Source organism: Lemur catta, chromosome 8, assembly GCF_020740605.2.
Source record: "Lemur catta isolate mLemCat1 chromosome 8, mLemCat1.pri, whole genome shotgun sequence".
Taxonomy (NCBI): Eukaryota; Metazoa; Chordata; class Mammalia; order Primates; family Lemuridae; genus Lemur; species Lemur catta.
The window spans coordinates 15,762,058-15,779,146 of NC_059135.1; positions in this window are offsets into that span (position 1 = coordinate 15,762,058).

Consider the following 17,089-nt stretch of genomic DNA (forward strand, 5'->3'; position numbering starts at 1 on the left):
TATCTCTCAAAAGTCACCCAACAAGACGACAGGTCAACATTTTATTTCATTCTTGTCAGAATGAAAACCAAATGTCTTCATTTTCTGTGTTTGACACTTACCAGGTGACATTCTCCCTGTCCTCTCTGATTAATTCAAGAATTCCAGTCTTAAATTGTCCTGGAAAGTCAGTACCTGGGTTTTTACAATTGGAGTTTTCTTATCCTAAAAATGATAAACATCCTTTTACTCTAGATGTGGATGCTATTGCAAGTTAAGAAAATATTTATGTAATCAACAATGAGCACAGAGAGTACGAGAAGTCATTAATGACAAGCTATTTTATGTGAGGGATTGCAGGAGGGTCAGAATCAGAGCTTAAGCAAAAGTATTTTCCTGTAACTTTTCCCTAAATGAGCACATTAAAGTCAGAGAAAGAACAATGCTTTCATCATAATTCATGGTTTTCTGAAAGCTAAACGACCTTTAAAAAAAAATTTGGCCTCAAGATGTGATAAAAATGGAAGGGATATGAATACCTACAATGCAGTAATGAATTGTAAATGGCTTCGTAACCCACCTCCAGTGCTCACAGATCCTGTCCAGAAGATCATCTTTTCAAACATCAGAACCATTCAACAATAACTCCTTCTACTGGTATCTGAATTCCATATCAAACTGAAAAATTATTCTGTTTATTTTTTTAAAAAAGCCTTTTCTAGAGTGATCTGAGTACATTTCTTTGTTATTTGCTGCAGCTAATTTCAAATGCATTCTAACATATCAAAAAGTATGTTATAGATCAAAACAAATACATTATATTGGTCAGGCTGCTCCATTAACTTTACATTTTAAGAAAAATTATTGAACGCTGCAGCCTCTTCCCTCTCTCCCAGCGGGAGTGTATGATGGGCCTCAGGCTGTGCTCTGAATGGGGAATCCAGACCCTTCCAGCTCGCAAGGCATGCTGTCTGTCACTCACACTTCTGAGCCCCATTCCAAAGCAGACACATCTGGATGCTCAGACCCATACTGGAGCTAGCAGCATTCTAGTGCTTGAACTTCAAGTCTCACTGCAAAAAAAGGGAGTGAGGGGTGGGAGAGCATAGGGCCTGTAGACAAGGGACTTGGGTGTTCATTCTGGGGCTTTTAAGGCTGTCGGTTCTTCATCCTTTCTCCTCTCCAGTAACTGTGATGATTAAATGAAATTACCTTGAGATGTTTTCCAGTGTAGCCCAATTAGATCCAGATCTCCAGGGGCAGGGCCCGGGTAACAGCATTATATAAAGGTTGCGAGGTAATCTAGGGTTGAGAACAAGTGAGTTAAAGTACCTCTCTGGAGGTTGTTCTCTCATGTAGAATTTTAATCTACAAATACAGAGCCACAGCACAGCATGTGGTTAGGCTGGAAGCTTTTCCTGACACAGTCACTCAGACAGAGTGAACACACTTCAGGAACAATGGCTAAGCCTTTGACAAGAAACCTGTGGAATTCGTGTAGAAGTGAGTAACACTGAGAGTGGGTTTAGGTGCCCTGTAAATATCCCCTTAGCCCAGACAAGGTTCAGGCCCAGTAGGGACAGCCTTGCAATTATAGACAAGATGGATTAGACTGCAGGGAGCCACCTGGTTCAACAATGACTCCAGGCAGCAAGAAATGGAAGAGAATGGGTCTCCCTTAGTGGACTGATCACATACTCTGGTTCTTTCTCAACTTGGCATTTGGGAGCAGGTCTGTCTCCCTTTGAACTGAACTGACTAAACCTCCATGATGATTTGTCCACTAAGCGGTAGGGACTGGGGATAGAAGATGAAGTGGGAGACCCAAGAGAGATACTAGACTGATATGTAGCATTTGTTTAATTTATAATGTAATATATGTTTATGTACTATATAATCTGAAAACTATAATGTATAGTTGTATGACATAGCACCAAAAAAAAGTTATTGAAAAATTTGGCTCTAGATGTTTTTATCCCTAAGGGATTCAAATAACATCTATTTGTGGTAGATCCTATTCCATTTAGCAAAACATATTAGTGGGTCCTTTAGTTATGAAAAGAAAGGCCCCAAAGTATTTGCTGGATGATAAATGAGTGAGACTGAAAGAAAGAGGTCACTCTATATTGTGTTCCCCCTGTGACTACTTTATGATTTAATTTTTTCCTTACTAATGGACATATTTATTGTTTTCAATGTTTTGCTATTATGAATGTATGTGTGTATAACACACATACACACACACGCTAGTATTTCTATAGGATAGATTCCAGCAAGTGGGATTTCCATGTTACAGGGTAGCACTTCTTAACTTTAATAGGTACATAAATCACCGGGGATCTTGTTAAAATGCAGATTCTGATCCAGCAAGTCTGGCCTAAAATTCTTCATTTCTACCAAGCTCCCACTATGCCAGCACTGCTGGTTCAAGGACCATGCTCTGAGTAGCAAGATTATAAGACATATCTTTTTTTTATTTTCATGGTTATTAAAATAAGAAAGAGTGGTGGAGATTAAAAGTGAAAAGTAGAAGAGTGAAGAACAGTATTATTTTTTCTCCATACACTTATGTATTGTTGGCATTTATTTTAATGAGCATATTACTTTAGTCATTCAAAAAATAGAAAAATTTGGCACAGGCAATAAGATAATTTTAATAAACAGGAAGTGGATTACATTGTTTCTACTTCCCAATAACAACCAGGTGGGTTTCTCCCATTCCCTCCAGTGTAAATGAGTTTTCCAATATTACTATAACATTTCTATAGGGATTATTATTTTTCTACTTTCCTGCCTCTACTTTAAATAGACATTTTAAAGTTTTCTTTCTTTCTTTTATTTTTTTATCAAGCACTCACAGGCTTTTAACTTTCTCTAGATTTTGTTCTCCTCTTTGCCTAGTGGCCCCGAAGTGTGTTCAGCCAGTGCCTTGTAAAAGCCCCTAAAGCTTCCTTCTCTTTGTAAAATGCAGAAATCCTCAGAAGTGGGGGTGGATAATGGAATTTCCTGCCTGAGACAATGGCAACTCCTTACAGGACATCTGAGAGTCAGGTGTGCCATGAAATAACCCCAGGACAATGACAGGTCAACTCCATTTCTCTGAAACCCTTCAGTGACCTTGCCTGCAAAAAGTGGGGCCAAGAAAATTACAGATGTTAAATTCATCTTAGGTAACTCATTACATTTTATTCCATTTTTATCTTTTTTTATAAATCTGTTTTCATGAGTTTTTCTTTTTTTTTTTTTTTAAATGAAACTACAAGTTTCTGGTATAAGAAACATAGGAAGAAGGTATTTGAAATCATTTTATATTGTAGCAAATCCAGGTTCACCTTCATGACTATTCCAACAGGAATAAATATTGTGGTTGATAACTGATTTGAAGATTTAATTAATCCACTGATTGATGTTAGACAACCTATAGAGTTTAATTCCACCTAGTTTCTTTGCTTAGGTTTCTCATATCATTTCTGCAAAGTTGGAAACCTGCCACTCAAAAGGGTCTCTGGCCACTTATCCATTGGTCAGTCCAACTGGGTGATACAATTGCTCCCTCAGTCTCTAGCAAGCAAAGATGGAAGCAGTGTTGCCAATGACAGAACCCTAGGCAGTGTAAAAATCAGGGATTCGCTATTGCATTTAAAGATTGGTTAGCATTTTATTGGTTAAAACTTGAAAGACCCAGGAGGAGTTAACAGATTATAGTTTACAAAATACAAACTACAAACTAGAACATAGGGGTTTATTGGAACCATAGATCTTACTTCTTGATTTTTTGTGAAGACAACACCCCAGCACTTCTTTGGGCTGAGAATCAGGATCATTTCCCTGGTTACAAAGATCCACTTACTAAGACAAAAAAAAAAGCAGGGTATATTTGTCATTATAAGCAAAGATGGCAAATACCAAGCTTGCGAGGTGTGTGTGTGCATGTGCCTGTGTGTATGTGTTATAAGCATTTGAAATATGTCTTGCAGGTGTCTTTAAACCTAAAGTAATCAGGGCAGAGTACACCTACTGTTTCTCCTCAGGCTTTCTAAGTAGTTCTGTGTAACGTGATGGCATCAGAACCCAGAGGGAGGTTTCTTAGGACTAGCCAGGAAGGTGCCATGCATGTCACAAATAGATTGTGATTGACTTCTGAGTCAGTGGCCTTGGTTAGACAGTCTTCGGTATTCATATGCCATTTGCTTCCCTATTTTACTCTTGTTTCTACCCTCTCATTACAGACGATGTTCACTCTGGCAATGTGATCACAGTTGAAAAATTATTCCATAAATTATACACGGCAACCTTTCCAGATTCACTACAAACTTTGAAATTGGAAATTGGGTTTCAACCAAAGATGCTGTATGCTGGAGTAGCTGCAATAAACTGAAACCATTAGGGCTATTTGCAAACTAAGTGGATGTGTCTTTGTTAAAATTTGATGTTTATTTTTAATATGGTTGCTTGCCCTTCTCTATTTGAACAGCTCATTACACCTTAAATATAAACCACATGCGCACTAGAGCATTTATGTAATTTTCTGGGGCAAAGAATTTGGGCTGGGTTCCAACAACACCAAAATATATTACTTTAATATTTATTTGCATCTGTTTGGTATTGTCATGATCCATACAAGACAGAATCATTTTATTTTCCTTTAAAAAAATAAAAAGGGAAGAAAACTCTGTTCATAAACTACTTCTAGTGAAGTGGTTTTGAAAAGCTCCATTTGAGATTCAGTTTCTCTTTGCAGATATTAGTATCGTAAGCATTGATGGAGAATAACGTAATGAATGATGAGTTTTGAACAATACTATGGCTGATTTGGTAAAGCTATGTTTTTGGCTTAAACAATAGGATGTTTGATCGAATCAACCACAGAGAAGAAAATAGTATTGCAAAAGATGAGTTTCTAATTGAGACAGACAATGAACTGTGCATCGGAAACAGCTGCAAGGAAATGGATCACATTACATTTTTACATGTTAATATGCTGAATTTCCACATTAGACAGTCACAAATTTTATTCCTAAGACATCCAGGTGCCTTTACATCTGTGTAGTATATTTAGAAAGGAAGAAAAATCAGATGGAAAATATTTTATACTCATAGTATGCCTGTTTTTAGTTTTTTTCTTATTAATTTTGTTATCCTTATAGGCTATGTAAATGAGGATGGCTTGTTCAGCAATGACACTTTAAGTTTAGATGTCATGATTCTCACTTTTCCATGCTCTATGGAAATATCTGCATTTACCTTTAATCTGTTAAGAGAAACCAGGAAACAAACATTGTTTCTCTGAAGAAGGTACTTGTGTTAGTCAAGGTAATGCTGGTGTAACAAATATCAGTGACTCCACACTGTGGAGGTTAATGTGTTGCTTACACGATGTATCCAACGCAGATCGGCAGGCGGCTTTGTTCCACATTCACCTAGGGCTGCAGGTTGAGGACAGTTCATAGTCCGGTAACATCACTGCGTCTGTCCATATATGACATTCAAGATTGTCTCACTAGGGAGCAGGGAAAACTCACACCTGCCCTTAGTCTTTTAAATCTACAGTAACAAGGATCACTTTCACTCCTGGGGCATTGGCCAGAACTGCTCAGATCACCTTACACCAACTACAAGAGAGGCTAGGAAATTCAGAGGAGCCATCTAACATTTGGTGAACATTGTTTTCCGTGCCATAGTGCTTTCTTTAATCTGTGCATTAGAGGGGTTACAAAGCCCAAATCGATTATCTCCTTCAACAGAATATATTGTGTTGGGAGTGAATGCCATCTCTTTATACATTACCAAATATTGTGCATCTAATGAATCCAGTTTTAATTTGCTATGAAACTATTATAATTTACAAGAAACTCTAATGTGAATTTACATATCACTCACAAAAATTAACTATTTTTCTAATCAGCAACTCTTTGGGATGTTGTGGGTAATTTTTTATTTCAAAATTGCTTTCTAATATATATCCAGTAAGCCTCTTTGTGCGGAGAGAGGCAAACCATAAAATACTTGAAAGTGTTAACAATTCCTCTGAACAGCCTCCACAGACACTGGACTTATTATAACCCATCTTCATAACATGAAATAATACATGCATTGCCATCCATTCTCACTTTGGAAATAACTAATTGAAACATACAGCTGACAGTAAGTTTTAATCCAGCATTTTATCAGTGGGCTTGGTGAAAATGCATCAACAAATCCCAAAGGCAAGTGACATACACATTGATCTCAGGAATGACCTGAGCTCTGGGAAACACTCAAGAAATTCTATGCTGAAATGGGATAAAGGAGGAAAGCATGTTACTGTTTGAATGTGCCTATGCAAGGGATGTGGAAATAGATCAGGATAGCTAAAGATAATAGCTTGGGCTCAAAAATGTTCCTCAAATAGCAAAAAAAAAAAAGAACCATGGAATTGATACAGGAGCTTATACTAACCAAAAGAATAAAGAGAGGGAAAGAGATGTCAATCTGTAAGACAGAGATACACATGTCACAACTTAAATCCAAATGTCTATATTCATATCTACACAGGGAAGATGGGTTTAGAATAAGGATCTTGTTTGCACATCACTCCTTTAGGCAAATGACTAGTTGTTTTAGGGAAAAGGATTTTCTTGCCTTCAAAAATGTTTTAGTGCCATGAAGAAAATGTAAACTGTGTTTGAATTTCCATAACCTCTAAATTTTATGGCAGAGACCCAGATCCTATTAACAGTTTTCTGTTTCAACACCTGTTATCAAATCATAACATTATAGTTAAACTGGCAAATGATTCTTTTTCACATGGAAAATGTAAATAAACTCTGATTTAGAATCATTTTGGTAATTTTTTCCATACTGTGGACATTAATAACTCCTTAGTCTTCTGACATGACGTAACACCCTTATCATATCTTTATGCTGTATATTGAAGTAAGTTATGCACATTTCTGTCTCTCCCACTAGAATATAAGCTTTTTGAAAACAAGGTCAATGCCTTATTCTTCTCTGAATTAGCTCATTACACCTTGAATAAAAGTTGTTCCCCAATAAATGCTTATCAAATGCATTACACACATAGTCCAAAGATGAGTAAGATTTGATAGGTATACCATGGCTGAGTTTTGGTTCAGAATCTCTTGGTGACAGAGGACTCTGAAACATTTTATCTTTGGAAGAAAAAAGAATGCCTCAAGCCAAAGATCATTATGCAAAGTTCTGAATTTTTTGCATGTAGCTTTTCCTTAGAGATTTCTCAGCAAAATGGGGATGGAATCTCCACGTACTCATATTAATATGATCATTAAATGTTATCTTTTAAATGTATAGCTCAGTTCCTAATTCTCTATGAGCTCTCCAGAAAGGAAGATAATGCCTAATAAAGTGTATGTTATCTTTACCAAAAAATGTGAAAAGTTACAAAGCCCTTAGGTAGAATGGTTACAAAAGGGTCTCCAAAGAGAAAAGATTACCAAAAAAAAAAAAAGTTGTTAAAATTCAAAACTCTAAATTTCAACAATCTAAAGGCAACCAAAATGAAGAAAAGACAAGAGCCAACCATGCCACATGCTTAGGAGATTTAGATGGAAACAGGGAGATCAGTAACGAGACCTTCCCGATGATCCAGATCACAGATGGTGTTAGCCTGGGCCACAGTGATCACAGTGCCATTGGTCAGCAGTGAACGGGCTTGAGATATATTTGGAGGTTTCTGTGGTTTTAACATTTGTCCCCTCCACCAAAACTCACGTTGAAATGTAATTGCCAATGCAATGGGATATTGGGAGGTGGGGCCTTTAAGAGGTGGGTAGGCCATAAGGGCTCTTCTTCATGGGTGAGTTTAATGTCTTTATGAAAGGGCTTTCGGGAGTGGGTTCTCTGTCTTGGCCCTCCCTCCTTCCGCCATGTAATGACAAGAAGGCCCGCAACAGATGCCAGCAACTTGATATGAGACTTCCCAGCCTCCAGAACTTTGAGCCAATAAATTTCTGTTCATTAGAAATTACCTAGGCTCAGGTATTCTGTTAAAGCAGCACAGAATGGACTAAGACAAAGGTAGACCCAAAAATATTTGCTAATATCTAGAATGTGGGAGATGAGAGAAAGTAGGGGGATGAGGCCTTTGACTTAATAAAGTTTTCTTCATTCAGATGGAAAGATGATAAGGGAAGGAGATTTACAGAATAAGTCAGGAATTCAACTGGAATATGTTAATTTAAGAGTTGAGATGCTTGTGAGACATCCAAGTAGAGATGTTCACCAGGCAAGCAGATGCACTTTACAAACTATCATTTTAATCATAGTAACCCTGAAAGAGAACTTAATGTTTCAGATGAACAAAGGCTCAGAGGAATAAAACAACCTGTCCAAAGACCATATAGCCAGAAAGTGGTAGATATTATATAAATATATATAATGTGCAAATATTTTTATAGGTACATTTAATCTGAGATTTATTTATAGTCCATAGTTTCGTGCATGTGTGTCTCACATACATAAATAGATAGCAAAGCCCTCAAGGGTAGAAACAAGGCCTTATCCAATTCCATATCCCCAAAGTTGGCTAACACAATACCTCATCAATTGTAGATATCCAGTTGTAGATATCCAATTACAATTGATTTAATTCTGAATAACTACATACTGCAGAAAGAAGAATTTGGCACCTTTGTGGAAAATCAATTCACCGTAAATGTGTGGGTTTATTTCCAGGATCTCTCTGCTGTGCCACTGTCTTAGAACCAAGCCCTGTCAGTGCTCTTCTCAAACTCAACAGGAAGCCAGAGGGCAAGAAAATCTATCTGATGATGGAAAGGGTAGAGAGGGCACTCGGAGGGCACATGGGAAATACCCACTTCTCCTAGAGTCTTTCTTACACAGAAGCAGAAAAGTATACATGTCTACACACACACGCTCTACTTTGCCATCCTCCCCACACCCCACCTGCAGAGGTAGGTGCAAGAGGCTAAAACATTAACTGGGAATCCGAAAACTAGGCCTCAATCATCTCACAAGCTGAGTTTAATCAAGTAACTCCCCCATCCCTATAGAAAACACTAGGTCTCTGTTTTCCCATCTGTGATTCTGTGAAAACAGTGTTTTGAGGTGTCATTCTACAGCTGTGATTCCAAAAACAGTTCTTGAACACTTGAAATGGGGCTAGTGCAACTGAGGATCCAAACTTTAAATCTTTTTTAAATTTTAATCAATTTAAATTAAATAGTTACCTAAGGCTGGTGGCTATCATAGTGGGCAGCACAAATATAGAAAATTTTCATCAATGAAGAAGTTTCCATTGTATAGTGCTACTCTAAAGGCCATACAGTCAGAATATGGGGAACAGCCCACACCCCCTGGCCAGCTGACCATGCATCCTACACAAATGCCATTCTCCACTCCCCTTCATTCTATTCCCTTAGCCCTTCAGTCAGAAATATTAAGAGGAAATCCCTTTTTAGTTTTTTTTACATTTATGTTCCTGTCAATCTGAATAGTTATATCAATAGTTCAATTATTAGTATAACTGAATCCCTATGGATATTCCTTTAATCCTCTTCCCCTCCCTCTTTTCCATGATGCAACCATCATCTTGACTTGGTGTTTATCATTTCCATTTATGCTTTCAACTTTTACTATATGTGTATCCATAAACAAAGACAGAATTCTTCCAGTGTGCCTAAGACTATTAACGTGCCCCTCAGATGACTGGATCTTAACTCATAGAGAGTTTATATCCTTATGAAAAATGGATATTTCCCCAAATCAGATGATATCTGAGAAATGTTTCCAAGTAGCCTACTAAGCCAAGGATCATAAAGTCTGTCTTAGGAGAAACCAGCAAACTTATGTATATTTAAACTCACATACGAAGATCATTCTGAGGTAAAACAGAAGAACAGAAGGACATAGATTCAAGAAAGGAACACCCCAAGCAAGACAAATCCATAGAACTGAGGAAATTTCCAATAACTTAGAGACATGTTGTCCAGGGACTCAGACCCTCTGATAGCACTTTCTCTTCCTGCCCCTCCTCATGTCATGGATTCAGTCTTAGCCACCTGGAGTACTCAGGACCCTTCAGCTCTTCCTCATCTCTGAAAAGCTCTAAAAAATCACCCATGTATTAGTTTGGGTTCCCTAGAAGCAGGCACTGTGATATAGATGTCAGTGACTTATTGAGGAAGTGGTCCCAGAAGAAAACACTAGAGGAGGAGGGGAAACAGGACAAGGGGGAGGGAGAAGCCTGATTCCATGCAGGAATTCTGCAGAGTAAGCTATTTCTCAGACTTGAATTGTCCTGATCCTGCTAGAAGCTGGGAGCTGGCCTTTCGAAGCCACACCCCTGGCAGTCACTGGCTAAGGGCCACTTGGGAGTAGGGTGGGGGTGGGACCTGAACTCCCAGGCAGTTCTGTTCTTTGCACACTTCCAAGGAGGCAAAACAGCTCCTGTAGGTTTCAGACTGGGCCACTGGAAGCAAAGACACGTCAAAGTCAGGGGAGAGAAGCACAGAAATGGCAAAAGTGATCCGAGGAGTCAGGGCAGAGCACCAGCAGTGTCTACCACACAAAATAACACCTGCTGGAATTGATGGATCTTCGCATTTTAATAGTGATGAGCTAATGGGATGACTTTAGAATTTCAGAAACCAGCACCTTGAGTTGAAAGAGCTTTTAATATTCATGCTTCTCAAAAGCCCCCCCAAAATCAGACTTCGAAAATAGACCGTAAGCAGCCATTAAATAAGTCCAGCCTCAACTCAAGAACACAGTGAGCTATATAATTTAGGTAAAAGTTGTTCTATCTCTTTTTAAAATATAGCCACATACAATCTTATTTCATTTATCAAGCCAGTATTGGTCCTGTTATATACCAAATTAATCTTGGTGCTATATTTCACTTTGCACTTCAGAGCCATCTCCAGTGACAGAACAGTAAATGACAGCCTTATCCCCTTGCCTCCATGGACACACACATGACAAGAGGGAAGCTCAGGCCAGGCTCACTTTGGCATTCCTTACCCATTGCCATAAATTCAGCTTTCTCTTGGCATAAGGAGCCCAATAGCCTAGTAAAATCTAAACTTGGTCTTTATGAAGAACAAACCCCCATATGCAATCCAGTATGCTGAGGAAGAGGCCTCAGGTAATAAAAATGAATTGTCAGAATGAGGTTCTCACCCATCTACCATCCATGGGGATGTGTGGGCTGGTAGCTTTGGGTAATTGCAAAATAGGGTGAGGCATGTGGGAGGACCACAAGTAAGTTCTAATCGAACCGTTCTGGGAATTGTCTGTGCAAACTCAGAAGCTGGATTACCACTGAATGGGCATTTTCAACACACTTAGCAAATTGGCATGCTGTAACTGGGTGCCATCTTATGGATGTTGGTATACATCCACCCTATAAGAGATATTTTGTCACAGGTCCAATAAATACTTCATGGTATTTGAGAAAGAAAATGCCTCCAGGGGCGTGAAACAGAGGCACCTCTTAGTCATAACTCTGTCTGTAGTCAGTCCCAAACACTCCTGGCATGGTTAAAACATCATGTCCTGAACTGAACTAGGGAGAGGCCAGAAGCGACTGCACGTAAGAGGTGTAAATAATACCGCAGCTGGGTGGAGGGTGAGGGAGAGAGGAGGAATAGAAGGTTGAAAAACAAGCTTATCTTCAGCTCTTCTGCCCTATCCTCTATTCTATGGAATTATTTTTAGTCTTTATTGTTTTTTAATTTTTAATTATGCATCCTGTAAAAACATTTAAAATGTACAGAAAATTACATAAAATATGTCTAGGCACCGATGATCGCTATTAAACCAATGTCTTTGCTCCTTGTTTATGGTGTTATGTATTGGTTTGAATATAATTTCTTTATGCTTTGGGCTTTTTGAATCTCACTTAAGAAATTCTTCCCTATCGTAATATTATAAAACTTTCTCCTCTAAATGCTTCTAAGTGCTTAATAGTTTTTCTTCTCACATTTTGATGTTTAATCCAATTGGAATTTTTTTCCGTATGTTAAAAAGAGACCTAACTTTATTTTTTCTATATGGGTTGTATAATATTTTTTTTAGTAGCCTATCCCTCCCCCACTTATTTGCAATGCCTCCTGTGGCATATACATTCTCTCATGTAGAGGTAAGTTTGTTATGGGTCTTCTTTTTCTGTTCCTGGTCTGTTTGTCTATTTCTGTGTCACCAACATACTCCTTATGTTTCTAGACCTTAATGTAAGGTTTGTATCAGGTAAGTCAAATCCTTCCCTAGTCTTCTTAAGATTCTTATGGTTATTTGGGGGCTTTACTTTAAAAAATAAAACATTTTATAAGGAGTTTGTGTAGTTGTATTTTGAATTTGGTTGGGGTTTCATCACAATTTTAGATTAATATGGGAGGGAATGTTGTCCTTACAACATTTATCCTCTCTTCAAGGAGATGAGGTATTTTTTCCATTTACTCAGGTTTTCTTTTATGTTTTCCAAATATGAAATCCTGGGCTCATAATTTTCCTCATCATTTGTTAGATTTACTCACAAGCACATTATTTTTATTGTTGTTGTTAATGGTACATTCTTTTTAACTTATATTCTGCTTAGTTGTTGTTTATCCATGGAATGCAAATAATCTTTATATGTTGATCTTATATCCAATAACCTTATTGAACTCTTTTATCGGCTCCTATAGTTTATAGAATCTCTTTGATCTCCTACAGAGACAATATTGTAAGTGAAGAATAATGATTCTGTTTCTCTTTTTCCAAGACTTATCTGTTTTATTTTTCTTTTATTACCACATCACCTTGGACAATGTAGATTAGAAATAGTGATACTGAGCATACGTTTCTTTTCTTGATTTTAATAAGACACTACTAACAATTCACCATTAACAATGACATTTGCTGTAGATTTTTGATAGTTGCCCTTAATCAAGTTAAGAAGTTTCACTCCTACTCTTAATTTACCAAGAGTATTTCCTAATAAACAAAGGTTAAATTTTATCAAATACATTTTTAATTCATTCATTGAAATGATCATGAAGTTTTTCCTTTAAAGTGTTATTGTTTTTTGTTATAATAATTGATTTCATTGAAGTTGAAGCCTTCTTATATTAATTGGATAAAACTTTTTTGTCATGATGATTAATTTTTGACATATACTGCTGAACTTTATTTGTCAGATTTTATTTATTATTTTGTATCTATATTTGCAAGTTAAGATTGGTTTATGTTTTTTCTTGTATTGCTCTTGACTGATTTTAAATAAGGTATTGTTAACTTCTTAAATTAGTTGGAGATTCTTTTACTCTTTTTCTATTTTCTGAAAGAGTTTATGTATTACTTGCCTTGACATATTGGTGAAAATCACCTAAAAACTATCTGGGCTTAATGGGTTTGGGATCTAGAAGTTTTACTACCAATTTGGTATATTTAATAATTACAGATTTAGTTAAGCTTTTCATTTTTCCTTTAGTCAGTTATGGTAAATTTTATTTTCCTAAGAATTGTCTGTTTGGTCTACATTTTCAAATTTATTGACATAAAGTCATTCTATTCCATATGTATTACCTTATGATTCCTTTAGTCTCTAATTGTAATAATGTTCCCATTTTCATTACCAATATTATTTATGAATGTGATATATTTGTGCTATCTTTCATATTTATTTTATTGTTATTCTTGTCTATCATTATTCTTTCAAAGAACGAGGTTTTGATTTTATTAATATTCCTTTTTATTTGTTCTAATTTATTATTTCCTATCCTTTTCTTACAGTTACTTTCATTTTGCTTTCTTTGGGCTTACTCTGTTTTAGTTCTTCCTCAACTCTTTTACTTGGAATTAAATCGTTAATTTTTAGCCTCTTCTTCTCTAACATGGTCATTTAATGCTGTACATTTACCCCTAAGTGCTACGTTAGCTGCATCTCACTAGATTTTATGTGTAGTGTTTCCACTGTCATTTACTTCTCAACATTTTCACCATTTATGATTTCTAATGTTATTTTTTTCTCACTCAAAAATTATTCAGTGTGCTGTGTTAGTTTTGTTTCCAAATGTATGAAAAAGTGGATGATTTTTTTCTTTCTTTAGTTCTACTTTGGTTTCATGTGATCAGAGTAAATGGTCTATGAATTTTTTTAATATTTGTTGCCTAGTGTGTGATAAATTTTCATAAAAGTTGTTTGTGTTTTTCTGAAGAATATACAATCTTGAGTGCAGAATGCTGGGCTCTCTATATATGACCCATTACCACATGGCCCATCAAGCCTGTTCATTCTATTGTTTGAAAATTCTGTATTTTTTCCTAAATGATTCTTGCTGGACATATCAACTCTAAATTTTTTTGAAAGTATTAAAAGTTTCATATGTTGAGGTATTTGTCACATTTTACTAGTAATTCTGTGAACTTTTGGTCTATGTATCAACCCTAAGCATCCAAATTGGTTCATATACTGAACTTGCTAGTACTGGCAATTATATGAATATTGCCTTTTTTCCCCATGAGCTCAACTATATTTTTGTAATATTTTTAACATTTTATCTAAATTTTATAAGTGGTTATGCCAAAAGGGTTTTCAAGTGTTTTTTTTTTTTCAATTTGTCATATTTCCAGAAGCAAAAATGTATTAGAATGGAAGGAAAGGGGAAAAGGAGGGAGGGAGAGAGAGAGAGAAGGGAAAGAAAGGAGACATTCTGAAAGATGGGTAGGTCTTTGAATATTCCTCTGGACTGTCCTTTGCTTAGATATTTTATTTAGCATATTATGGGGATACAAATGTTTAGGTTACATATATTGCCTTTGCCCCACCCGAGTCAGAACTTCAAGCATGTCCATCCCCCAGATAGTGTGCACTGCACCCATTAGGTGTGTATATACCCAAACCCTCCTTCCCTTCCCATCTGCCCAACACAGAATGAATGTTACTACTATATATGCACATGAGTATTGATCAGTTAATACCAATTTGATGGTGAGTACATGTGGTGCTTGTTTTTCCATTCTTGGGATACTTCATTTAGTAGAATGGGCTCCAGCTCTATCCAGAATAATACAAGAGGTGCTAGATCACCATTGTTTTTTGTGGCTGAGTAACTCCATGGTATACAAATACCACATTTTCTTAATCCACTCATGGATTGATGGGCACTTGGGTTATTTCCAAATCTTTGCAATTGTGAATTGTGCTGCTATAAACATTCTAGTGAAGATGTCTTTTTTATAGAATGTCTTTTGTTCTTTTGGGTAGATGCCCAGTAATGAGATTGCTAGATAAAATGGCAGTTCTACTTGTAGCTCTTTGAGGTATCTCCATATTACTTTCCGTAGAGACTGTACTAGTTTGCAGTCCCACCAGCAGTGTATGAGTGTTCCTATGTCTAGATATTTTAAAAGTTCTATAGCATCAGCCTATAGTGAGGAGAATGTAACAAAGAATTAGGAGGCTCCCTCAACTTCATATATATCATTTCTCCTTTTCTACACTGGAACAGAGAGTCATAGTCATCCCCACATAAGACTGGTGGGGGAGCAATTTCTAATACACAATAAGAGCAACTAGACTACAGGCAAAGTGTTTTGATACAGCATATGTTGGGGGCCATCTCCTGTACCTTCTAACCTAATTAGTTCATATTTGAGGCTTTCAATAAAAGGACATACTTAGGAGACTTCTGCTGGGTTTTTCTTTTCATGTGTGCTAATTATTATACCTACAATCACATAATCAACCTCTTGGGTTGCGAGGAAAAACAAGGGTGTGAGTGGTTAATTGCAAATGCAAGTGGCCCATTGCCTGTGCAATCAGCAGACCTCCAGCATATCAAATTTGCTACCTAGTTGGAGCATAAGTAATACAAGTGGCAGAGCCTGTCCTTTTGAAATCTGACTTCACAAATTCACTTCCACTTTTCTCAAACTCTTCAAGCCTTTGCCACTCTCTTATAAAAGGCACAAACAAAAACTGAAACAAAAAGATCACTGTCATTGGCACACTTTGTGATTTCATTCTTTCCACTTTCTAAGCTGTGTCTGTTGGGTCCTCCAAATCAGAAGCTTTAAAATGAACATCAACTGGTAATAAATAAAGTTTGCACCCAGTTGTAATATTTTAATGCTATAGTGCAATTCTATTAAATCTTTCAAGCATAAGAGCTGTTTTCAGTGTTATTTGCTAAGTTTATCACACCAGATCTAAAATGAAAAACAGTAGTTAGCCATAAACACTGAGCTAATGGTGTTCTTTCCACTCCAGTCCTAATGAGGCTCGAACCCTCACGATGGGAAATAATTTAACCACAATATTTACTCAGATGATTAGCCTGGTTCCCTGACCCATATGGTGATGTACAGCAATATTCTAAAGTGAATATCTTCCAGATGGACATTAAAGCCCCCCACCTCACTCATTCCAACAGTGGAGCTGACAGATGGAGGGGAAAAAGCCAGCTTATTTCTTAAATTTACCCCAATAGTACTTGGATTTACTAAATCAGTTATAATCTTCTCTTAAAGAACTTTTATAGGATACCTATAAGAAATAACTTTTAAAAATGTAGCTTATCATGGCAATGTTTAATTGGGTTACAAAAATTAGTGTGAATAGCCAGAATTGGTGATCAGAACATTTGCATATAAGCTCGGGCTCTTGTGTATGAGAAAGAGAAAGGCTAAGTTTCATGAAGCCTCGGTTTCTCCATCTGCAAAATGGGAATTGCAGAATTACAATTCTTACAAAGCAATTTCAGTTGAATTCCCCTGAAAGAATGAGTTTTTTGTACATTCCAAAGTTCCAGAAAGGATAATTTGTTGGTTTTGTTATTTATGGGAATTATTTAACACTGAAACAAATCATGGATTGTTATGAAACCATGCCTTAGTTAGCTCTGAAGTTGCATGTTTACAGTGAACTTTCAGCCTATGACTTGCCTTATCTCTTTGGTTTACGATTCCAACAGCCACATGTGAAAGGTCCTCTTTTGAATAGGTATGTGGGTGTGTTTCCCTCATATTTTCTGCAGATGTTTTAACGGAGAGTCAAAGTCAGGCCTCATGGAGCCAGCAGAGTGGGAATAAGCTATCGTTTTACCTGACCCAAGATCACCTAATCCAACTCTCCTCTATCCAACTTCAA